The sequence below is a fragment of the Aythya marila genome (genome assembly GCF_965140915.1).
Source record: "Aythya marila genome assembly, chromosome: 2".
NCBI lineage: Eukaryota > Metazoa > Chordata > Aves > Anseriformes > Anatidae > Aythya > Aythya marila.
The window spans coordinates 117,034,879-117,060,006 of NC_139043.1; the positions used below are offsets into that span (position 1 = coordinate 117,034,879).

Below are 25,128 nucleotides of genomic sequence, written 5' to 3' on the forward strand. Positions count from 1 at the left end.
CAAACAAAAATCTGTCTGCAGTGTAATCTTTCTAATTTGAAATGACCACAAACGTGCTCTTGAATTAGCTCAGATCTGTTCTTTCAGGTAATTATATTAGTGATCACAGTGCTGAAGTAAACATAAATGAAACCCACTCTTTAATAGTGTGGGCAGACTCTTTGGACCAATAAAAGTATCTGCAAATAGCCACAAATCGTTGGAAGTACAGGGCTCCTGGAACTGCTTGTTTGCCAGCTCACCCTTATTATTGCCTACATGAATGAACTGTGAAGAACTCATCAGTTCAGCTGCTTTTCTTGGCTCTGTGAATAAGATGATATCCATGAGAACCAAGAAGACCTTTCATTTGATCTGTCATCTCTAAAGAAAGGCAATCTGGATTTCCTACAGAATACACATAGGCCATTTTCATTACCCATCAGGATACTCATGAGTGCTGCACCACAAGCACAACCTCACAACCTCACTCGTTGCAACCACTTCTCAAACTGGCTAGCAGTGTTGGACATGTTTCAATTCACTAATGAGCGATTTTTCTGCTCACAGCCATGAAACTAGCAGGGAAAAAAAAAAAAAAAAAAAAAAAGGATTCCTGTGTATAAAAAAAGCTAATGGCAGGTGAATAAAATACTTAAGATCAGAAAAGACACAAAAGAAGCAGCTTTTTCTTAATTTTCAGAATTAGATTATCTCAAGGCAAACACTTTTTCTGTGTGCTGTATTATTATTGCTCATTCATGGGAATTTGAATTAAAAAGTTGAAATAAAAAAGGGTGAATTCAGGTTTAATGGCCAGCAAATGTCAGTGTAATAAAATGTAAGAAGCTGTGCATTAAGCAGACCATCATCTACAGGAAAGACGCCAGATTTCCCTAATTTAATCCACTGAGTATGTGTTGTGTTAATCCAAGTGACAGGTCAAGTGCAGGTTGAGTCAATATAGGGATCTGTGCATTATTCCCCAAAGTGTTGTTAAATCATTTAAAAAAAAAAGATCAGCATGCAGGTCACAATCATGAAGTAAGATAGGATACACTGCAAATAATCACAATGCAACTACAATAAAGAATATTTTTTGTTGGTGTTCTTTTCGTTTCTCTTTAGGGTGGCAAAAATTATTTTCCTAGACTTCAAACTAAACAAGAATAGGAACTGAAGAATATCCACCAGAGTGCTTTAACCTGCTGTTTCATAGCTGAAAGTAATATTTCTTCCTTTTAGTCTTTTTCTTGAAGAAGCAAAGTCTTTATCAAGAGAAGCTCATATATTAGAATAAAGTTTGAAAATATTCTTCTTACATAGGCCACTATAACTTTCTCTACAAACATGAGTTATAATAAGAAATGAAGCATTGCAAAATGAATTCCAAAACATATTGCTTTTATTTTCTGTTTGCTTTTTGTCCCCCAACATTTTGTAATGAATGACAATGTGACTTGGATCTCATTTCTTATATCCCATTTTTCACTATTTGTTAAAAAAATTGCTATGTTATTACAAAGCAGGTTAACAATTTGGACTTTAGCTACATAATGATAATCTCTAGAGGAAGAAATAAAATACAGAAAAACAATGCAGTGAGCACGTAAATGCTGGAATCTCTAGAGAAAAGCTATTTTGCTGTCAACAAAATGAGAACAAGTTACCAAAAACAGCTTAGACTGAAAAGCCAGATGATTTCATGTTTTAGTTTTACATGTATTGTTGATCTCTCTTTCTCTGTTGTTCTATGCAGAATTTACATCTTTATAAGCCTATTTTTGAACAAAGAGATCTTTTTCATTTATTTATTTATTTATTTATTTATTTATTTATTTAATATTTATTTAATATTTAAAATCCAGTGAACCTGGATGTTCCTTGGGATCTCTCAAATGACTGCTCTGGATGCCCTGCTTCTGGTTTCATGACTAACTAGCATTCTTCTATTTCTGCTCTGCTTTTGTGTTCAAGCATATTCTAGAAAGTGATCAGAAACTCTGGAACAAAGAAATATGCAAAAGCATAGTGAGAGAAATTATCTTTTGAAGTATGGTGTTTGCATTGTCTGTGACAAAATTTGATTTAGTGTCCTGAGCCATTATCCCCTAAATTCTGTGCCACCTCATATGCCTGGACACAATCCAAATAATGACTGGATCAGAACTACCTCATGGGTGAAAAATTTGAACTGTGAAAACCTCCACAGTCTATAGGCTACGTATATGCCAGTAATTAACAGTGACCGAGGAAACGTTCCTGGACCTTGGAGCTTTGAGTCTACAGAAGAGATAGATCCCTGGCCCAAGCCAATTATCACTCTCCAAAAGTTTCCAGAGCTGATCTGGAAATTAACACAGGCCAGCAACTACTCAAACACCAGTTTGCGTGCATCCCTTATTCTGGATGTCAAGAGAATTTAACAGTTTGGACATGGACTGTTACAGTGCCAGTTGGCCTCAGCACTGGAGAACTTTCTTGCAGCCCTGTTTGATCCGGTAGTAGCAACACAGTCTGGAGTTAAGCCTGCCCAAAGCAGAAAATCTAATGCTGAGTAATAAACTGTAGCTGGCTAACATGACTCATTGTCCTTCTTTCACTACAGTGATAGGCTTAAAGGAAACTTTAACTCTTGTTTTACATTCCTCAAATCACCCAACTTTCTTCATCTAAACACAAAGACATTTTAAAACATGTAACTAACTGTAGCTCTAAAGATGTAAGAGGAGGCTGGAACTGGGTTTTTATTTTTTCCTCTTGGTGAATATATAATGAGAAAGAGAGCGAGAGTTCATTTCCTGCTTATGCTGTCCAAGGTAGATTTGGTGCATATTGGTTGTACCAGAGAAAAATAAAGATGCATAAAATGGTGACTTATATTATGTGATACTAACATTTTTTTTTTCTTCATATAAAACACAATATTTATTCTACTCCAACCTTTCTTCATATTAGCTCTTTCAGGGCACAACTGATGAATTTCTGCTATGCCTTCCAAATCTAATATTGCTCAGCAGCTTACTGAGTTTAGTTCAGAACTTCTTTGATTCTTCTGAATTATTCACACTATAGGAAAAAATGTATTTTACTAGGCTGCTAGATTGTTATGCATTTATAAAACTCAATTCTGTTTTATTTACCCTGATGCTTTAGTAGGAGAACGTGGATTTTAAACCAAGCAGAATGCTTAATAATGGAGAGAGAAAATAGACAGGAAAGTAGGAAGGTCAATACAGATGTGGGCTCTGTGCACCACTTCTCCTCTCCAAGACAGAAGATCAAGGAACTTATCCTATGGAGGAAAAGAGAAGCGTGAGACCCAAGCAATGCATTCTCTTGAGCCTCTGCAACAGCAGGAGCAAAATAAGCAGAAGTAGCTTATTTTGCACAAACTTTTGGAATTCAAATTTCCAGCCTAAAAAATGCCCCAAACCCAAAGACAATGTAAATTAAATCAAACATTTCCTTTTCATATCAACTTTCCATAGGAAAAAAGGTTGTTTTATTATTTTTTTTCTTTTTAAGTGTCTTGGGGGAGGGGAGAAAATCTTTACCAAATTTTTAGTAACAGATCTATAAGAATCTGGTTTAATCTTTGATGGTATAATTCAAAGAAGATAAGCAGCTGTTGCCCTCCACCTTTCAGAGCTCTACAGATACACATGGACATGTGGACCTGATTCAGAAATGTGGCAAATCGTGTTCTTAGTGCTTCTACAGATGGAGTCTTCTATGGGATCAAGGCAGTGGCCTGTGTGTTCAAGCCATAGCCTAGAGAGAAGACTGCAGCACATGCTACGATTGTGGCAATTGTATGTCATTCTGTGTGACAGGCCATTAATCAATGCCAAAGTCCTGCTTGCAGAGTTTGTTTTCCTGGGAATGATTCAGGTTCTTTTCTTAAACTCACAGGCTGTGAGCTGCATCAAGCCATTTTCATCCACATGGATGCTCTGATGGAAGTCCTCGCCATCTCCTCAGTCTGCTCCAGCTCCCAGCTAATTAGGTCTTACTGGTGGCCTTCAGAAAAGGATGCAGGGGTACTTCAGAGCATCTTGCAACTATTACCACCTTGACAGCTCCTCGGACTTGTCCCACTGTCTTCAATACTTTAAGTGGAAGGCTTAAAAGCTTTTATTTTGAAATTCTGCCTTTGAAACCTCAACGACCTGAATGCGTCCAGGTGGCCTGGCGGTACACATATGACGCCTCGGCTCCCGTTGTCATCGAGCTGTTCAGCTGCATCCTCTAGGCGTTGTCCGCACGCTCTTGCTTCCTGTTTGGAGTTTTGCTGATGCGTGAGGTTGTAGCTCGCCTTCCAACGGGCCAGTAAGCCCCCCTTTAAAAAAAAATAAAAATAATAAAATAAAATAAAAAAATAATATGATTATAATAATGATGATGATGGTGGTGATGATGATGTGATGGTGATGATGAGGATAATAATAATGATGATAATAATGAATTAATCAAAGATAAATTGATCCTATCTATTGGTTCTTTGCTTTTTCCAAGCCAGCTTGGTGGGTCTTCCAACCCACGGACCCTAGAAGTTCCCCAGCCGGGTTCTGGAGAAGCTGACTCCGCTTTTTACGGCCAGGACACCCTCCTCAGCCCCGCCGTACCCATACCATCGGCCGCACTCCCCGGCTGCCCCTTACCGAGGGAGGCAGCGGGCAGAGCCCCCCTCCTCACCCCATCCCTCCCCTCGCACCTTTCGCAGCTCCCTGGCCCCTGACGACCCCCGGCCGTGGGTCGGCCCCCCCCTCAGCTCCTTCCCCTGCCGCGGGGGCGGCCGCTGCTCCCCGGGAGCCCTTTCCTCTCTCCGTCCCTATGCAAATCGCACCCCGCAGCAGGAAGTAGGCTGGCGGGCTCCCGGCCAAGCGCCGGCACCGGGGCCAAGTTCCCTCCGCCGGCTTCAGCGCCCGTGTCCCGGCCGGCGGGGCAGCAGCGCCGCGCTCCGCAGCCCCCCGCCCCCGGCCCCCGGCCCGCGGAGCCCCCCGCAAGACCCCGGCGACTTCACCCGCCGCCCACCGAGCCCCCGCACACGGCGAAGTAAGTGCTTTCGGCGTCCGTCCGTCCGTCCCTCCGTCCGTCTGTCCGTCCCGCCTGAGAGCCCCCTCCCCTGCCGCCCCCACCCCGCAGCCCCCCGCAGCGCCGCCCTGAGCCGGCCCGTCCCGCACGGAGGAGGAGGAGGAGGAGGAGGAAGAAGGTGGCTCATGGGCGCCGGGCAGGCTCTGGGGGTCGGTCGTGGTAAGGGGCTGCGGCGGTGGGGGAGAAATTGGGAGAGCTGGAGGATGCCTGGTCCCCGCCCGGGAGGTGCCCGACCCCATACAGGGGGTGCCCGGTCCCGTACAGGGGGTGTTCGGTCCCGTAAAGGGGCTGCCCGACCCCACCGGGGGATGCCCGACCCCATACAGGGGGTACGGGGCGCGCTGCGGGCGGCTCTCCCCGCCGAGCAGGGGGCACTGGAGGGGGTCTTAATGGGAAACGCGGCATTAGAAAAAAGAGAAAGAAAGAAACCCACGGTAATCGTCCTCAAAATGAATGATTTACCTCTTGCTGCTGTTGCCCGGCTTGCGGTGGGATCTTCAGGGCTTCTGAGTGTGCTGTGCTGTGTCAAATTAACTGGTCCGAGGCTGCAGTCGGTGTCTCAAGCCAAGGGAGCAGCCTTGGTTTACTGGGTGTTCCTCGTTAACTGCTTTTCCTAGGGGAATAGCTCCCGGAGCATCTTCCAAGTTAAAGCTGCTTCCTCCTAACTGGGTGCTCCGATGTGCTTCGGCTTAAACGAAAGAGCAAACGGCCTCGTGGTGTTGCCATGATGATGCTGTATGCCCAAGGAATGGTGGTGAGGGGTTTCCTCCTAATTTTCATTAGGAGGGTCTAAAAGCCAGGCTGGATCTCCGTAGTGGATGCCACACCTTCACTAAAGCCCCTGAATTCGGAATTTCTGTTGAAATGGCATCTTGGTGTCTGCAGTGAATGGGTTTGCAAGAACTCACCTCCCTGCTTCACTGACCTCTGTTGGCACTAAAGACTGAAGAGATTAACACCTTAAACTTGTTTAGCCAGATCATTTGGATATACACAGGGAGCACAAAGGTTCTTGTTCTATTGTTTAATTTGAAACCCGAAATCAACGCCTCATCTCTTTCCCACCTCTGAAAAAAGCCCAATCTGACCAGTCTTATTACAGAATGCTAAAACCAGAGTTGGAAATGACCTGAAAGACCTTCGTAGTTTAGATATCTTGATGTTAGTTGCAATATCTGTAAAATACGGTAAATAATTCTATACTGATCAGCCTATTACTAAAGACTTAGATTTTATTTTCCTTAAAAAAAATAAAAATAAAAATAAAAATAAAAATAAAAATAAAAATAAAAATAAAAATAAAAATGTTGGGCAGTTACAAAGTTATGTTGGGGAAACATGGCTTGGTTTTGTCCAAGGGGTAGTCAAACTGTGTGAATTGCTTTCAGCCCAGTACTGAATACACAATAGGTGTTGCTTACATCTTATGACAGGACTGCATATCTTTATAATGTGTACTGCCATCAACACCGAGAGTGTGGATGAGAAAAATCATACAGTTTTCTCTGAAAAAGTAGCGACCAGCTAGAAATCAGTTAGATACCCGTAATAGGATGTTATGAAGTCTTGGGCAAGGATGAAAAATTAGAGAATTCTGGTATCTACAGCTTTCTCATTCTGTTTCTCTCCGTCAAGATTTGTAGCATTTTTCTTTCTCCGTTTCAGCTTTGTGAGCTACAGACTAGAAATGAATTCTTGCTTTAATAACATGAAGTTCTATTTTAATCGTATGCTGTTGAGATACTTTTTAAAACCGTAATGGTGTAGAATGAACTTTTTTTCCCAGTATTGTAGCTGGCGGACTTGAAGTTATTCTGCTTTTCTCCTGTAGTTTGTTGAGTAAATAAGGTTTGTTTGTTTCTTTTTTTTTTCCCTCTTTTCCCCTCTCTATACAACTGTACAGAGAACAAAGTAAGGCTTACGCCTTTCCTCGTAAGTTCCTTGACCAGTTTGCACAATGACTTTTACTGACAGTGCAATGAGTTATGAAACTTTTACATATGAAGTTAAACCTTATTGTCATGTAGTTATTTAATATCCCTGGCTTTTAATGTTACCCTTTCAAGGGAGTTTCCATAAATGTGATTTTTTTTCTTGCATATATTTAGGAATGTATAAGAAGCTCTTTCATATACTGTTTCCCTCTGTTTTATCTATATCATTGGAGTGAGCTGTCTTCCTATGACCTTGTTGGCTCTGGTAAGATAAATAGCATCACGCAGCAGCAGGCATTCTGGGAAGAAATTCCTAAAACATGCAAAGAAAATAGTCCAAGGCCCTCCAGGCTCAGCTCAGTAGCTGAGCTTCAGTGTGATGTCTCACAAGACCCGAGATGCTATGCCTGGCCTTTCTTGTGTTGCGTGCCAGTAGCATTTGACCTATCTGTAGCTATTCAGGAAAGTTTAAGAACTGCAGTGTTTAATCTCAGATGCGATTCCATTTCCGTCATGAAAAGATGTTTTCCTATCTGTACTTTGCATGTTATTTGGAATCTTAATGAACGTCTTTGAGGTTTTTGAGTGGAAACTTACTGACCATGAGCCAATTTTTATTTTGTCAAAGGGCTAGGTGATCTGAGGAGGGAACAAGGCCTTTCCTTCTTTCCATATGTGCATATTCTGAGTAAAGGGCAGCAGTGACTTTATTTCTTGTGTTCAGGGAAAAGTAAAGCCAGTTTTACTCTTGGGGTTAGGGAGTTCTTTGTGAAGGCAGCTCTTTGCAAAACGGGTTGAACCCAAAAAACGAGCAGATGAGGAACAATGTGAAGGTTTAAAGAAATTAAGAGGCAGGGGGCAGTAGGTATAGAATAGGATCCTTAGCACTCTGACTGTGGTAGCATGCATGTGCATAGAGTTGCCTTTCCATGGTACCAGTGATCCCTAAAGCATGTAAAATGTAATGCAGTAATGCAAGGGACAAGAGGTGAATCTGTTGGCTGGGAATCTTCAGGGCTGTGTGGAGTGGTGATACCTCCTTATAGAGCTATGGTGCTGGATATGTACATACTTGCACAAAATCATGCCAATCCGCTAAGTAGTACTTATTATTTTACCCTTAAAGCATTTCCATTTCTAAGAGCAGCGGCTTCATTCTGTAAATTGTTGCCAGCTAACAATTAGATTTATTTTTTTCTTCCAGATCATATTCCTACTTCTGTCAATTACCTACTGCTTAATAACTCCCATTTACTTGTGTCACCTCTTTCATGCAAGTGTAGGAGCGCTAAAGATAGCGTAGAGGGAAAGACTTCCCGACTTACGAAGCCATGTCACAGGAAACTATGTAGATAAACAATACAAAATTACATTTGTATGGAAACAGCCTTTCGTGAAGCATACAAATAGGAGGAGACCATCGTACTATAAACAGTAATAGTACCTTCTCAAATAAATTAGTTCCTACTAATAAAAAGCAAATACAGTGTAGCTGTCCTTATTGTGTATGTTCCTAGTTTAAATGGCAGTTGTCCATCAGGGAAGGGTGGAAAGGTCTGTGCTTTCTTATTTGTTATTGCCTGATGCAAATACATTTCCTGTTGACGTTGTCGTGATATGGTGTAATTTCTAAAGATGAATCTGTCATGGTAGGGTTTGGCATCTTTCCTGAAAATGTGGGCTGATGGGACAAAATGTAAAGGCAGAATTTCATCTTGTGTTGGAAGCGTCTTCTCCAAATACTTATGAAATGGTTGCGTTTGTAGTGTATCCTAAAGAACTGTTCCTCAAGGTGAACAGATTGGTTATTTCTGCCAACTGGACATCGGGAGAGGGATGGTATTCTGACAGTAGCGCTTATCTGAGGGGGAGGAGGAGGACATGAAGGAAAGGTGAAGGGTGTATGGGTAGATCCCATTTCTGTGGGGGAAAAATGGAAAATTGGCACTACTCAGGCCAATGTTTGCTGTACCCTGGGGGAGCAGTGTCTATCTTTCTCCAACTGCTGGCATCTTAAGTATCTCCAATTGGTTCCTGTGTTTGCACAGCTTACTATCTTACCCACTCAGTTCAAAGTACTAAAATGATAAACAGTCTGAACATTTTTGCATGTAGCATGAGGCTAGTTCTTCCTGTCTAAATTGTGGTTGGTATGTCAAAAAATTTGTTACTTAATTTGCAAGGGCCTGCATTTTACTTTGCACGTTCTTCTGACCAAGCTCTTTCTTTAAACTGCCTGTAATAGCAAACCATGAGGCCTTAAAACTAAAAAATTCAGTAGCTTACCATGGGGTAAGCTACTGAAGGTGAAGTGTGGGATACAGCTACTCTCCTGGAATGGTGGGTTTTGGAATTTTCTCTGTTTTAGCAGGCTACTGAAAGTCTGTACGTGATGAAAGCTTGGAAGGAATGGGCCCTCTCTGAGATGTGTTTTCAACTGCTCCTTTGTTGGTGTAACAGAAAGCCATTTCGGGAAGTTCGTCAACAAAAATGTAGCCTGTTAAGTGGGTTTACTGATGTGGTTTCCCTAACATACTGCCTTATTCTACATTTGCTTTTTTAGTTTGTATAGATAAGTGCACACAAACTACTTTTTTTTTTTTTTTTTTTAAATGATGATGATATCTTACATTAAAGCTTTTTCTTGGGCATAGCCTGTTTCAGACTATGCCCAAGAGGTAGTGCAGAAGTATATTTGGCTGATAAACAGTTTTGTTCTTTCTGTATATGACTCTATTAGGGTATTATAACAGAATTAATATTAAAAGGTAAGAGTATGCTTGAGTGAATTCCTACATAATGCTAACATATCTGTAAGTTAGTAGGTCTGACCTATGACTAAGTTTTACTCTCTCCAGATAAAAAATTATAAATAAATAAATTAAAAAAAATTCCAAGTAGTATCACCAGAGTGGGAAAAGTTCTGAGAAGTAGTGCATCTATTGCACTTACTGAAACTGCTTATTCAGGTATCCTTTAGCAGCATCCTGAGGCTTTTATTCATTAGATCCAGTGGACAGAAACTGGTTTCCTCCAGGGCAACCCCAACCCTACGTTGTGTTTTGATGTGATTTCAGAACCTCTTCAGTTAGTGCTGAATGATACCCGTGATTTAGGTGTAGCAGGTGGGAGCTGGAGGACACAGTTAAAATGATTGCCAGCACTACTGTCAGCTCCCCTGAGGAAGTGAAATTTTTTGGTAAACACACAGGAAGGGGATGGGCAGGAGAAAGAGGATATCCTATGTTGGATGTCCTGGGTTCAGTTTGTTCAAAATACATTGCGAGAGTCATTTCAGTGTGTAGCTGTGGGGTAGCGAAGTGTGCAAATGGCATTTGAAGTACATTTCTACAACTACAGACCTACCAGTGCCAGAGATCTACTAGTTTATGCAAAGGCTGGATAGAAGCATTACAGCCTGGCAGGGTTGTAGGAGAACTTGCCTTTTAAGCAACTGTCCCGCTTTATTGCTAGCGTGGCACTTTGTCTTCCTTTTTCTGTCCTGCAAGGTCTTTGTGCTGTCTCCGCTTTCTAGCTGTGCTTGCAGTAGCTGGGAGAGATACCGAAGCAGCTCTCCTGACATTGGTGAAGGAGCTCTGGGCCATGATAAGGTGGATGCTAAGCCCATTTCTCTTGGCATGTAGACAACCTGATGGATAGCTCCTTCAAAGCAGGCAGCAGACAGCAGTACTCCAACTAGGCCCGATCAGGGGAGCTTGCCTCCTTTGGAAATCTCCCTCTTAATTTGCTTGGTAACAATTCCTGTCACTCTGCTGTGACATTTACCTGTGTGTCTGAAAAGTCTTAGAGTCACACTGCTTTGAATGTTTCCATTAGTAATAATGTGCTGTCTTCCTTTTTCTTTTTTGCCCCTATTTCCTGGGAAAACCAATATTTCAATCTTTTTCCTGCTGCAGTACTACTGTCTTCCTACTGCAGCTTCCTTTTTTCTTCTTTTATTCCAACATTATTCTGTTGTTGCTCTCCAGCTTTGCCATCAGGACTGTCAGTGGTTTAAGTCATTTATTTCACCACTTGATTTAGATCTCTCTGCAGCAACTTTTTCTTTTTCCCCTTCCACAAAACAGGCATTTGGAGCATAACCTTTTGTAATCTGTCTATGCTACCTTATCAGGGAATGTGTGCCCAGAAATATGTACCTCCAGCCTCTTGGAGAGGTGTAAAGTCCCATAGCGTACCAGCCCAGCATTACTCAGGATGTTTTAATAAGCCTCCTTAAAGTGCAGCTCTGTACTTTTCTAGTTGGCCAGCAAGACTCTTCTATCTGGAATGTGTATTATGTGTAGATACAATCTATCTTTAGAGCCAGCTGTCACTGCTAACTGCCTTTGGTTTAAAACAGTGTCCTCAACCTTACTTGAAGAAAGGTTAGTTTCTATCTTGAAAATAATCAGTGTGAATTGTCTCCTACCTCATTGTCTGCTATCATCTATCTGTGATGTTGCTTCTGTCTCTCCTGGGTCAAGATTTTTTCCTTTTGTACACAGGAGGCTTTTCTGTGGTGTACAGTGTCACATTTGAAGGGTTTTTGAGTCAACGTTGACCCTTGTTGAATATCCAATTGGTGTAGTGCAGCTGAATGTGGATTTATCAGCATATGATGAAGAAACCAAGGCTTTGTATTGTGTGCCTGTGGTGCTAAGGCAACCACTCTAGCTCCAGGATTTCTATGCTGAACTCCTTGGTGTCGACATGCCCTGTATGTTCTGTCCCTTCAGAAAGTGAAACTTGAGCAGTGAGAAGGCAGTACGAGTTTTGAAGAACCAACTTCTGTGGTGCAGGCATCAACAGAAAATTGATTTGGCTGGTGGAGTGGACAACTGGGAAAAAGGCCCTTCAAGTGAGATATTTCTGCTCTTGATGGAGCACTTCAGCAAGTCTGAGAGCATTGGATACATGTGTTAGAAAATTAAAAAATCATCATTTGAATAGCTTGTTTGACTCGGAGATCTGAATGTTATTCTTTCCTGTAATGTATTTACCTATTTACAGCTGAAGTCTTTTCCTGCTACGTTTTCCTCACTCCTGTCATAAAAGCAAAAATATCAAAATGTTTGGTACAGTAAGACACAGAAAAGTGTTTGAGCACTCATTTGAGCACAGAGTACAGGTTCAGTGGCGTGACTGTTGTGTTGATTACGTGCTCTGTGTCTTGTCGCACTCATTAAGAAAATGTGCTTTTCTAGGGACTGTAATTCTCTCTACCCCATTAGTTATCCTGTGCATTCTTGTTTGATATTTTGTTCTCCTTTTATCTCTTTGTTGCTCTGGTCTTCCCTCTTCATTCATTTCCCAGCATCAACCCCATTTCTGACCTCTCAGAGATTTCAACGTCCTTCCCTACACCTTTTCTCATATGTTTTGTTGTCCTGAGAACTTCCTGTGCACTCTCAACAATGAAGCATTCTTACTATTTATTAAAGTGTCTTCATTGCACAGCACTTAATTCTATGGGATTCAAATGTAAGTTCACTGTGGAGTCATTACAGTTTTCCTCAACAGGACTTACATGTAGGTAGCAATTGTGAACACTGATTTATTCTTAGTTCTTGCTTGAGAAGTTTACTGCGTGCTAAAGTCACCGTGAGTGCTAAAATTGCATATAAACCATGGGGATCATGCACTGTCTGTTGTGGTTTTGCTTGGTAAGGTATAATCATGTGGCTTACTTATGAGCTCCGTACTTCATATTTGCAATTACCAAAGTTATGAATTCTAATGAGCAGCCGGCGTGGTCATAATTAAGAGAGCAATAAAATACTTGCAGTCTGCAGTATGAATGTGAAAATATCCTTTGTCTTGGACCTAGAGTTTGCTGTGAGTCTAAATCTGCTAAAATTATCACACATGCTTCCATGCTCTTTAAGGTGCACGTCCTGCACTTTATTTAGAATAGCCTGGCCTGGGTCTCTGACCGTCTGTAGAGCTCCTGCAAGAGGCATGCAGTCAATTACGGGATCACAGCCTGATTCAGTGGAGCTGGCTGTGGTCACAATAGCTAGGTCTGCATCTGCAATCAATTGCTAGTCTCTTGAGCATTAAGCAACAGAAGATACTAAATGCTGTACAATCAACTCATGACACTTTGTGAAAGCAGCAATGTTGCTTAGTTTTAGATAGAGAAAGCAAAAAGTGTCCAAGCATAGCCAAAACAGTAGCAGTGGTCAAAGTATTAATGAAATTCTGAAAATGAAAGAAATTGACGTTTTAAGCAAATGTGACATTTTCTTCAGGCCTGACTCAAAAATGTTGTCCTCCACTCAGGACTTCTACTTGGTGTAACTCATCTCAAATATAAAAGAACTTGAATCAATTCTTGCATAACTGCTGCTACAATGATTTGCAGAACTTTTTTTTTTTTTTTCATATTCTTGCTCTTGAGAAAGGTCTTCTGCAAAGACGTACATGTGTTTAAAATCCAAGGTCTGTAGCTATTTCGCTATTTCTTAGAACACTTGAACTAGGAACAATCAAGTGAACTGACATACCAGTGATTCACAAAGAGTTTCCAGATTCCCATTCTCACTGCCCTCTGAAAATTGAAAGAATGTCAAATATTTAATTTTGGTTAACTTTCGAGAAACTTCTTCTTCATGTGCGAAACAAATGTGAAAAGAATGCTTAGAAACTTGCGTGTCAATTCTTACTCCATGTTCATTCAGTGATGTATTTCCTTTCATGGTCTTACTGTCACCACAGCTTGAGCATGTAGTTTCACCACATTTTTACTGAAGTGTGATTCTGCCTTTACAAGCCAGGCTTTCAGACCCTAACTGCAGTAATTTGCTGCCCTTCAAGACTGATTGGTAGGATTATGTGTAGTCATATCTATTCACAAAGCCCTGAACTCAAGAATTTCATCTAAAATACTCCAAAAATTGCTCATGATATATAGCTCTTTTAGTTGTATTTTTCATATTTGTAGCAAATATCCTTCTAGTACCTCTGCATGCACCCCAGATTACAGCAGTTGTTTGGAATAGTTTACTAAACTGGGCAAGAAGACATCTTGCACGTTTTAGATTCATGCTCTCAAAGGAATATAATTAACACAGAGTTTATAACTCATTTATTTTTCCCAATTTTAAATAGACCTCTGCGAAGTGCAAGAACATAGAGTACAATCTTGCACCTTTGAAGCTGAGAAAGGTTCTACTGTTGTATCTGTGAGAATAAGGATGGGTGGTTCCTAACAGAAATACTTACACAGCTGGGGCTAAATGTTCTCCTAATATTACTGTAAAGATTAAAAAGCGTGAGACTTCATTTCTGCTAGTGTGATTTACTGACACCAGATTTGGCACTGTCTGATTTTTACAGAACTACTGCAACTTCCTCTTGCAACCAAAGAAAATTTGTCCAAGGTTTGCAAAGTTCCAGGAGGAACTGCAATTTGAGTAAGAGTGTCAGTATACATCAGCGTGAATGATGTAACCCCAAGTGAGTTAAACCCTCAACTGAGTTTAGAATTCATCTTTAAATCTTAATTATATACCCCACTACACTGACCTGTGTTTCAGAAGGGTTATATTTGTGTATATCAAATGATGAGGGTAGTATAGCTAATGAAACACAAACTAGTCTACTGGAGAAGTAGCTCTTTTTTTTTGCAACTGAATCATTTGGCTTGCAAGAGGGTGAAAAAAAACATCTGTTTTTCTCTTGTGAGTAATTTGTGAGAATAAGTGCTTCGGGCAGCTTTAGACAGGTACCCAAGACATTGTATGAAAATATAACAAAAATACTGCTTTTAAATGGCAAATTTTGTCATGAGTGTGTGTGTCAGTGTTTAAACATGGTTATGGCAGAAGATTAAGAAGGCCTCTGGCCAATGGAGGAGGATGGTAAATGCAGCACGGTGCAAAGTAAAATGGGTTAAAAAATGACCAGGCTGGTAAAGAGATAAGATTCATTGGCATAGCAGTCATTCTGCACTAGTTTAAACACAACTATCTTAATCCATGTTAAAAGTGGATTGTAGAATGTATAAAGCCAGGTAAGATTGATAATAATTTGATTTATTCCATGGAGCTAAAGTTGCCTGAATTTGAGAGAATAAAAGCTAAGATGCACTAATGATCTTCCCCCCCCTTCCCTCCCTTTTTTTAACACTCTAAAAACAGAAGGTAAACCCAAAAGAGAAGTAGTGACTTTCTATGAGGCCACCCTTAAAACCTTCATCGTGGGATTTTTGACTGAGAATTTGCTGTTCTTCACCATGGTTTCACATGCATGTTGAGAAAATTTCATCATCTTTAGTCGTCTGTTTACACTATAGCAGTGGGTTTGAATTTCAGGTACATCTCAATGTAAAATAACATGTCTGAAAGGGAGTCTTTAGTGCCAGCAACATCCTTAACTAGTTGAAGGCCACGTTCATAAATAACCACTGTTCTCCCTTAGCCACAGCAGCTATTAATGTTAGCTAAATATTAGCAAGCTGCTCGCTTTGTCCCATGTGTTCTTCTGAAGCTCGAAGCTAATTTCTCCTTCATACATCACATAATAAATGCAAACATTTGGTACTGCAAAGTGGCTCATGCATGTTACTCAGTGTGAGTTGTGTGGCTATGTCTTTGTTTGCAAGTAAATTGACCAGAATGTTGAAATCAACAAGATCGGAGTCAAACCACTGTGTATATAAACTAGACATTTTAGAGGGATGCAGCACTGCTTGCTGCACACCTCATCCACTTGTGTGTGAGGCAAAGTGTGTATGTGGGAGGCAGACGGAGGGAGCAAGGAGCTCAGGCAGTCTTACTGGGAGAGGAGGATGGTTTGTGTGCTTTTGGCCTGGCAAGGACCGCCACGCTGAAGGGGAGCCCGTGGAGGCTTATGCTGTGCTGCAACTGCTCCAAACATGTTGTTGAGAGAAGTTGCCCGAAATTTCTCTCTCTGTCCTTCTGGTGTGTCCCTTGGTATCCACAGATTTCTAGACCTTGCCCCCAGATCTGACTATTTTTGTGAGTTTCTCATTTTCCCTACCCGCAGTGATTGCACTAGTCATTTGCAGGAGAGGGGAGAAGGATTCTCCTCCTACTTGTAAACATTGACGTCTCTCAAGCTCAGGGCAAATACTGGACTACTGAACCTTTAGCATGCCACCATTATTGGTCCGAGTGGTAAATTTAAAGCTGAAAAAATTGTATGTGATTCACAGATATGCTCTGATTGGAATGCAGACATAGTCCTTTGAGTTTGTTCAAAGGAGTGGAACACTTCCGGACACTTAGGAAAAATTTTAATTCTCTTCAGTGTAGTGGTTTGGCCAAACTTTCATCTGGAAATAGAGATTTGGTTATATGGAGTTGCTGGTTTTCATTACTAAGGTTCTTTACTAGTAAAGAAAATGATACTTTTTACATACAGTTTGTACAACACTTAAGTCCATAAAGTATTTGGAAACCTTCTCTTTAAGTTGGTTAACATGTTGGCACCTTTTTATTCTTTTCCATTTCATTTGATCCTTTTGAAGAATTTGATAAAAGTATTTATTCTGTTGTGGCAAATTACGATGTTATTTGACCTTTTCTCTATCTTCAAAAGATAAAGTACCATGGAAAAGAAGTTGAGGAAATAGAAGATGCAGTTGCCTGAGGGCTGGCAAAATGAATTAATTCATTGTTGATATTGATTCAAAATTCTCAAGGATGCAGTTGAGGCAAATGATTGTAATAAAATGAAGTGAGTGTTAGAAGGTCAGGAACCAGATGTTAGCTTAATGTAGGACTTGGTTCAAAATCGGTGCCAAAAGGACTGACTACATGAATCTGGAACATTTTCATAATGCATAAAGTCTATTATGCAATGTTAACAAAATTACAGTCTTGTGTGGATTAACTTTCTTGTGTTTTGGTATTTTTATTCAACTGAATAAACAAGGAAAAGAATCAGTAGTCTGTATAAATTATATTCTGCATCATTTCAAAGTAATGTTTAGTTTCAGTATTTTATTTTCATCCTTTTATAAGCATAATAACCTTATTACACTACCACAATGATATTACTTATTTTCAGTGTTTCTTCTTGATTTTTATTTATTTTTTATTTTTTTTACCATGGCCAAATTTCCCATGTGAAACCAAGCTTCTAGGAAATTTATTTATTAAAAAAAAAAAAGGAATTATAGAAATAGAAAACATCTTTCTTGGTCTTTGCTTGGTCCCCACCTCTTCACCCTCTCCCCCTATTCATGTTATAGGAATAGAACCTTTTGGGTTATCATTTACGCTGATGGCCTAATGGCTACGAATGTTGGACTGTGGATTTGAATATAGGAAACTACCTGAACTAACACAGTTAGTTTTACCAAAGCACTCTATAAAGGCTGTTGTGGAGGGAAATACATAATCCTCAAAGCTCTTCTGACCACACATAATTTCTACATAGCTGTATTTGACCATTTCCTACTTGGAAGTTTGAGGTGTGATAATTTAAGTCACTGATTTTCCATTTAACATAGCAATGTGTTAATTGATATTAGTTACTACATAACTAAAATGCCTGGATTTGTAAGTTAAAAATAAAACAAATTAAATTAAAAAAAAAAAGAAGAAGAAAAAGGGGGAGGGGGACAGGACAAGTTTCTCCTGTGTCTGCAGTGAAACACATCAATAGAGCAGCTGCAGGTATTTTATCGTGCCAAGGCTTCCTGTTCTTATATCAGCTGTCTGGGGGATTTTTTTTTTTTCTGTGTATTGTAATACACAGTACACTTCCACTATAGTCAGATAACAGCACGCTTTTTTTTTTTTTTTTCTCCATTCTAACTTGAATTTTGATTTTTAAAAATCTTTGAATTAGAAAGTAGACTTACACTATAAATTTTACCTAGCCTTTCACCTGATTTCACTTTGCAGGTAAATATGGGAAAGAAAAAAGGACACCAAAGGGTAGAAGAATCAGTGTCAAAAATGCTAATGAGATCAAGAAAGGATTCTGTCAGCCCAGATTGGTGTGGAAAGGCAAATATTTGTGTGCTAATGTTGGGAATCTGGGCTCTGAAGAGGAGGAGCAGAAATACTGGTGCAGGACTGAAAAAACAAACATTGCAGAGGAAATAGAAACATGACCTGTAATGGGAATGTAATTGTTGAAGAGTATGAAGGTGATAGAGTGTGGGGTGATATTTTCTGTAACTGATACTGGAAAATGGTAAAAAAATAGTATGAGATGGCGCGGGCAAAGTAGAATTTGTCTTGCTCACGTAATTGGTTTGAAAGGAATTGAGAAAGAAGCTGACTGGGGTAGTGGTGCCTGTCTGCTGCACTTCCCGAAACTCTTGGTAATACCAGTCTCTCTTGCCTAATGATACATCAGTGTTACACTGACACTTTTTAAAAAACACTTTTATTAGCGATGAGAAAGTCAAAGTACCCTTGTGGTATTCGGAGGCATTAGAAGCACACAGGCAGCTGAGAATACTGTGCAGAAAGAATGGTCTGGCAAAATAATGTGGAAAAATTTAATACCAAGGTGCAAGGTTGTGCCGCTGGAGAGATGACAGTCTGCTATGATGAGAGTTTGTCATGATGAAAAATGAGACAACCCTGGATGTCTTGACTGATCACAAGATGATTATAAAGAGCCAGCGTAATGAAAGTTTGAAAACAATAAATTCATTGCTGAAATTTATTGGGGATCATATTTCTGTCTTTGGAAGAAATAGCAGTGCTATTTGTTGTAAGGCATTGCTGAAAGTCATCTTGGAGCGCGTGACCAAGTCCAGCCTCCTTTCCTTAAGAGGGATGAGATCAAACTGAAACAGATGTAGGGAAGGGCTGCTGGGATGACCACTGCACATGGAGAAGACCGAGAGGGCTTGGTCTTTAAAACCTAGAAAAGAGGCTGAGAGATGTGACTTCTTCTTAATTGCCTGCGAAGATGAAGAACTATTTAGGCTAAATGCCATTATTGGCCCCCAGAACTGTTTAATACTGGGAATTATGAGACAGGTTCAAAACCAGTTGTAGTGAGGATCTGAATCCTTTCAGCAGTAATATTTTGTTCCACCCCCCAAAGCTCTGTATAACCAGAGCTCAATAGACTTGTTACTGAGCTTATATGATGTGATCGTGCTGCTCAGAACAGATCTGCCTTTCCCACAGAGTAATTCTTGGTCCTGTGTTCTGGTCATGGTGATAAACCAGATAGCTGTGTTGTTGTGCTCTTATAAAAGTGCACCCTTGGAAAATTTGAGGGTTTGACTTAAATGTTTGATGAGTTGTCACAGTGTGTTTCATACGCTATAGTAATATTTGTTTTTTGAAGGTTACATTGGAGATTAAATTGTTTGTTGTCTTTGCTTGTTTATATATATGTATGTCAAAATATTATTTTGTCCTTGTCTCACCTTTTGCCAGAAAAAGGTTGAAGTAGGTTAAGAACTGCCAAAATTTTCTCCTGTTCTAGAAATTCTGCCAGCTGGACTATAGTGTCTCACAGGAACAAAAAGTCTACTGGGCAAGGCTGTCATAGTTAAACACCGGGTAGCTTGAGGCTATTCATGCTCCTTCTTTATAAGCATTTCAGAGAGCACATGGTGGTTTTTTGTCCCTGTATCATCTAAGGGATTGATTCAATCTGGGAGGCATGCAGATGATGTAACGTGGTCCAATAGAAATAAGCTGAATTAAAAACAGTTTAAAATACATGAGTTGAGGAGCAACTGAGACATACATAACTATTTCAGCAGAAGGGTGAGGGAAGAACAAACTCCTTAAGTCTCTGTAGCTGGTCCCTAATGCAAAAACAAGACGTAGGAAGTGAAACAAGCCCAAGATGAAAGCTGACCCAGGATTTCTGTACATGCAAGTCTGCTTTAATGAAAGTTACCAGGCAGTCAGGACTTACAGTAAGATTTAAATATATATGTATATATGAAATGATGAATTGCAGGTATAAAAACAAAGCTGAACCAAAACTGATCATTTTTGAGACAGCACAAAGGGTCAGGAAAGGAATAAGGAATCCACTTCAGTTCAGTTGCTCTACAGTTCAATTCTTTATCACCCCTGACCACAGCTAATTTATTTTTGTCACTGTTATTCTCACTCTAGCCTAGTAACGCGTCTTAAGTGGCACTATGGAAATATGTACAGGCCAGTACACCTTTGCTGAGCTCTACCATCTCAAAATAAACTCCTCTGCATGCCTTGGAGGTTGCTTTGCCATTTTGCACCGTGTGACAATGGGTCAGAAATGCATGTGGTTTTCCCAGGTCCCTCAGAGATGTTCCTCCCCATAGTCCCAATAACAGAGGTAAAGAAGATCATTGCAGCACAGGTACCACAACTGATGTGGTAGCAGGTCAACGCAGAAAGGAAGTCAGCAACAAAGTTTAAGATAAATGAATTCCTTAAATTTGAAGATTCCTTCCCCTCCACACTTTTTTTTTTTTCTTTTTTTTTTTTTTTTCCACTTAGAATGTGAAAATGAAGCTGTCAAATGAAGTTACGGATAAAGTTGGGTGAGGGTACTGAGAAAGCAGGTGTTTGTGTCCTTGGACAGGGTCAACTTACAATTCTTCCTCCCCAGCAGTTTTACATCCAAGTTTGTTTGTTTTTCAAACTCTGTTTTTGTATGTTTGTTTTTCAAGACTCTTCTGCCTTGACCTTGAAGATAATGCAAAGAAGTCTCACAATCTTTATTATTCGGGAGATCTAACGAAGGCATCAGTCTTTCCTTCAGGCCTCATAACTTGTGAAGTAGCAGCAAAATAGCAGACATTAAAGGCCACACTAAGACAAAATAGTATTAAGCTACAGAAGAAGAGAGGAGGGAAAATAAATTATTTTCAATTTTTGAAAGATGTGTTAAAAACTGAAATGATTACCTCTCTTTTCTCCAAGTTGCTTTAAAGCTTCAGCTTTAAAAGCAGTGTTGTATATACATGAAAATAATTGCTTCCTGTTATTTGACTTGGGAACTTAAATATAGAAAGCAGTGCTAAAGAACTCGAATAACTTGGGGGTCTTGATTTTTTTTTTTCCTCCTTAATGTACTTCTGTCTTATTTGTACTGTGTAGGAACACTTGTCTCTATGCACACATGTACACATATATGCGTGCTCTATATATGTGTAATACAGTTCAGTGACTTAAATGAAGAGTTGACTGCTGATAAACCTTATAATTGAATATAAATTCATTTCATCTTTGTATCTGTTAAAATACAAATGTATATATCTGTTAAAGGACTAAGCCACCCACAGAATTGGTGTTTATATACATGATTACTGTTCTTTTGAAAAACAGACACCTATTGAATAAAATTGTATGGTCAATGTTGTAGATCAAATTCCTTAAAATACTTTTTTATTGGAAAAAAATCACCAAAGTATAATCTATTTTAGGTGTTTTATGAAAAAGTATCTGTAAAGATTAAAATAAAGCTGCTCTAAATAACTGAAAAATCTGTGAGGATTGGAAAAATCATTTACTTAACTCGAGATACACCGAGATATATCAGGTTGATTTTTAGGAAATGGTTTCTAATTTGCACTGTAAATATTGTATGCAATAGAATCACAAGGATACCAATAGTTGTGATCATGAACAAAATGAAAAACAAGATCAGCTTCTTAGATGATACAGAAGATAAACACTGGGAGGAAATGAAACCTCAAATGCTAAAAATGGTGGATGGACAGGCAATGGTCACACGATCTCTGACTGCCTGAAGCAGCAGAAAGCAGATAACACAACCATGCTTCTGGGATAGGCAGCAGCTTTTAACCTTGAAGAAACGTTGTGCTAGTTTCTGATACCCTAGTAATCTATTCTGGAATAAAGACCCAAGTACTGCTGTAGCAAGATGAAATAGGGGAAGATAATAGGGGATTCAGTGGGAAAAATTCAAGACAAATGTCTCTCCAGACAGAGTCTGTGAAACAACCCGGCTGTGTTTGTAAGGATAGTTCTGTGGATTTTAGAAGGATGCCTGAACTTGGATCGCTATCACCATGCTGCAGATATTAATTCAAGTATGTGTCTTTATCTTTCAGCAATGTTACATGATATGATGCTTTTTGTTAGGAGAGTACTTATTACTCTTTTTTTTTTTTTTTTTTTTTTTTTACATATGTATATAACATAGCTGCTAACTTTTATAAAGACTTTTATGTCTAGAAGTAGGGACAGGACAATAAGTGAAAAGCATGGATGAGATGTAGCATTTTCTGTATTGAAAAAGTATTGGATGGGAAATGTCTGAGTGGAGACTGATAGCATTTCCTTTGGTGTCATAATTATTTTTATCTCTGAAGAACAATAACATAGTGTCATTTGTAATGATGCTGTATTGTTTTCTTACTTACCATACTCTCTTTCTTTTTATATCTGCTCAAAACACTTCCTTGATGTTCATTGCGATACAGGAAGAGAGAGCTATGCAAATAAACATTTTACACTAAGTAAAATATTTTATTCATGCATGACTGAACTTTCCCCCTTCAGATTTTCCTTATGAGTACTCTATAGACTAAGAAAGATGTATACTACATACACGTTTTATATTTCAAAGATATTTTTTTTTGAATGTGTAATGTGCTAGGATTGAATTTTTGTGATTAGCTCTGGTAATTACATAGCATTTTGTGTTTTGAAATCCATTATTTAATGTGTGTTGATGGGAACTCTCCCATCCGTGCCTGCTGTTTATACTAGCTCTACAAATCCTTAATACCACTCCCAAAACCCTGGGAAAGAACTTGATCAGATTTCAGTAAAAATGTGTAATATTGTGGTACTGGCATTGCATCTGGCATTGCTGATGAAACAAGCTGAGTACATACCCTTCAGTGTATATACTGCAGTGACTGCTGCAGTCAGTCATTGAGCAGAAGCTTTTGAAACCAAGATAGTTAAGTTCTCTTTGGCTGTAGGACTGAGCTTGTGGAGTTTTACATGTGAAGTCTGGAGCCCAGCACACGCAGCTTTACAAAGTGCTAGCATGTGTAGAAATATAAGATCTCGTGGCCTTTGAAGAGTTCAAGAATCTTTCATTTCACAGTATCAAAAGAACATGTGCTCATTGATCCGGTTTCTAGTGCTTGAAATACTTTTTCAACTTCTTTATACATTTTCTCCACAGTCTGCTTATCCTTGTCAAGAAATAGCATGTCAGAAAGTTATATATTATATCAATGCAGTTAAGTGTATGATATATATATATGTTAAGTACTAAACATTGTTTTATGCCATTGCATTTTCTTGTACGTTTCTTTTGCATGAATGAGAGGCCTGCTTTGTAAGGAAGTTAAAAGTCTCAGGATGTATCTACATTAGCATTTTAGTTAGCCAAATTCTGTGAGGACTAAGGGTTTTCATCTCCTTGGGGAAAAAAAAACAAAAACACAGTTCTACCTGATGAGGCTCAGGATCTTCTCTTTGGTGCATCACATATATTATTTCACATGCTGTATTTGTGCAATTTCACTTGACATTGACTATACTTCTGTGGGATTACGTGGCACCTGCACATTGGTATTACTGATCTCTTGTTGTCATTGTCACAAACAAATGCTAACCTTGAGCTTGCCAGCAGAACCTCACAATGGGTTTACTGTTCATGTGCTTTAAGCTGCAGAAAAGTCAGAGTGAAAATGCTTTTCTATGAGTTTACATTGGCATTGTGTGAGCTGCAGTCCCTAAAGATATCTTCAGCTTTCTTACAGCAATAGGCAAAGGCAATTTAGATCAAATTACCTTATGTCCTCAACTTTAGCTGTTTGTTCTGTAGAAGCAGAATTATTTAAGAGCAAAAAAGGTTAGCACTTAGATGGCTAAACACCTGATCTTGCAGATACAGCAAGTAATTAAACACTGGACTTCCAGTTGTCTGGTGAGAGCATGCAAACAGAAGCATGCCTATGGGTGTACAAAAATTTCCTATGAACCCTTACTATGAAACAAGTCATCCATATATACACAACTATTAAAAATAAATGATTAAAATCCTTCCCATTTTTCTCAAAATGACTAGCACATAACCCACATAGGACTGAACATTTGGAAAATCTCCCAATGGGCATTTTCACAATCCAATATTAAGCATTAAAGATTTTGGCTTCTAAGGGCAGCTTCTGGCTGAAGGTGCCCTGCAGGGCCTTCAAGCAAGAAGAGGAAGATTGAAGTGCTGACAGACAGGAAGAGGAAACCGTATGCTCTGCATGTGTGGGGTGGTGGTGCCTGGTCAGTGCCTATTGATTTTCTGTGTGGTTCCTTTTACTTCAAGAGAAAAGAAGGGGAGCAATGAGTTCTCATGCTTCTTGTAAACCAGTATCACAGTTCACTAGATCCCTGTTGAAATTATATGGACAGCCAAAATTTGTTGACAATAGGTAACATAATTTGCAGAATTGGAGGGGACAGCAAATGCCTTCCTCTTATTTTTAGAAGAAAACGTTCAGCCCACGAACAGGACAGTGCATCTGTCATTATGTGGTGCTTCCTCAACAGTGGGAGGGGAGATCAAAATGAAGGTGATGTGGGAAGGTGCCACGTGGGAGTGCTGCATTTGGGCTTTGTTTTATTATAGCAATGTCAGTTAGTGTCATGACTATTGCCAGTATTGTTACAAAAGTACAAGTCTTAATATAGACCCAGACCAATACAGCTAATTCTGCCTACAGGGATAGGGTGCTTAAGGTCCCATTCTGCTGAAACAGTCTACAAGTAGGCACCTCTACTATAACTGTTATCTGTGATAACCTTTTCTTCACAACAATGGAGGTAAAAGTGAGATGTGTAGGGCATAGCAATCTGCTTTAGCTTCTCCAGGTGTGTTTCATTTACTGCTGGTTTGCTTGAGCCTGCATATGCACTGAGCCCTTTTTTAAGTTTTACATTGTTCTTCAAAGAACTGGCTTTAAAAATTAATTAGGGCAGGGGGAGTGAGAGTGTATGCCTGCAAGAGAAAATATGTCTGTAAACCTAGCATTAGAGCACTGACCTGAAAGGAGGGAGAGATGAAGGAAAAAGAGGTTTGTAAAGCATTCATAGTGGATTCTTTCAAGAGTAAGTATAAGTACTATCCTCTGAGGGAGGAGCGTGGAGATAACATTGTATATGTGCTTGGAGAAGTACAGTGTAATTAC

The 25,128-nt window shown here is 39.6% G+C and overlaps 1 protein-coding gene across 4 annotated transcripts in view; it reads left to right on the forward strand.

Moving 5' to 3' along the window:
• The first annotated feature begins 4,904 nt into the window (after positions 1 to 4,904).
• The window catches only part of LYN (LYN proto-oncogene, Src family tyrosine kinase), a 51,593-nt gene continuing 31,369 nt past the window's right edge, over positions 4,905 to 25,128 (forward strand). For 2 of the 4 annotated variants that reach the window (XM_082754271.1, XM_082754273.1), the window contains exon 1: positions 4,905 to 5,037. The gene's annotated coding sequence lies outside the window, so the exon portion shown is untranslated. Of the gene's footprint in view, positions 5,038 to 21,866; positions 22,015 to 25,128 lie in introns of those variants that run through there. The other 2 variants (XM_082754274.1, XM_082754272.1) reach the window with 2 other exon arrangements.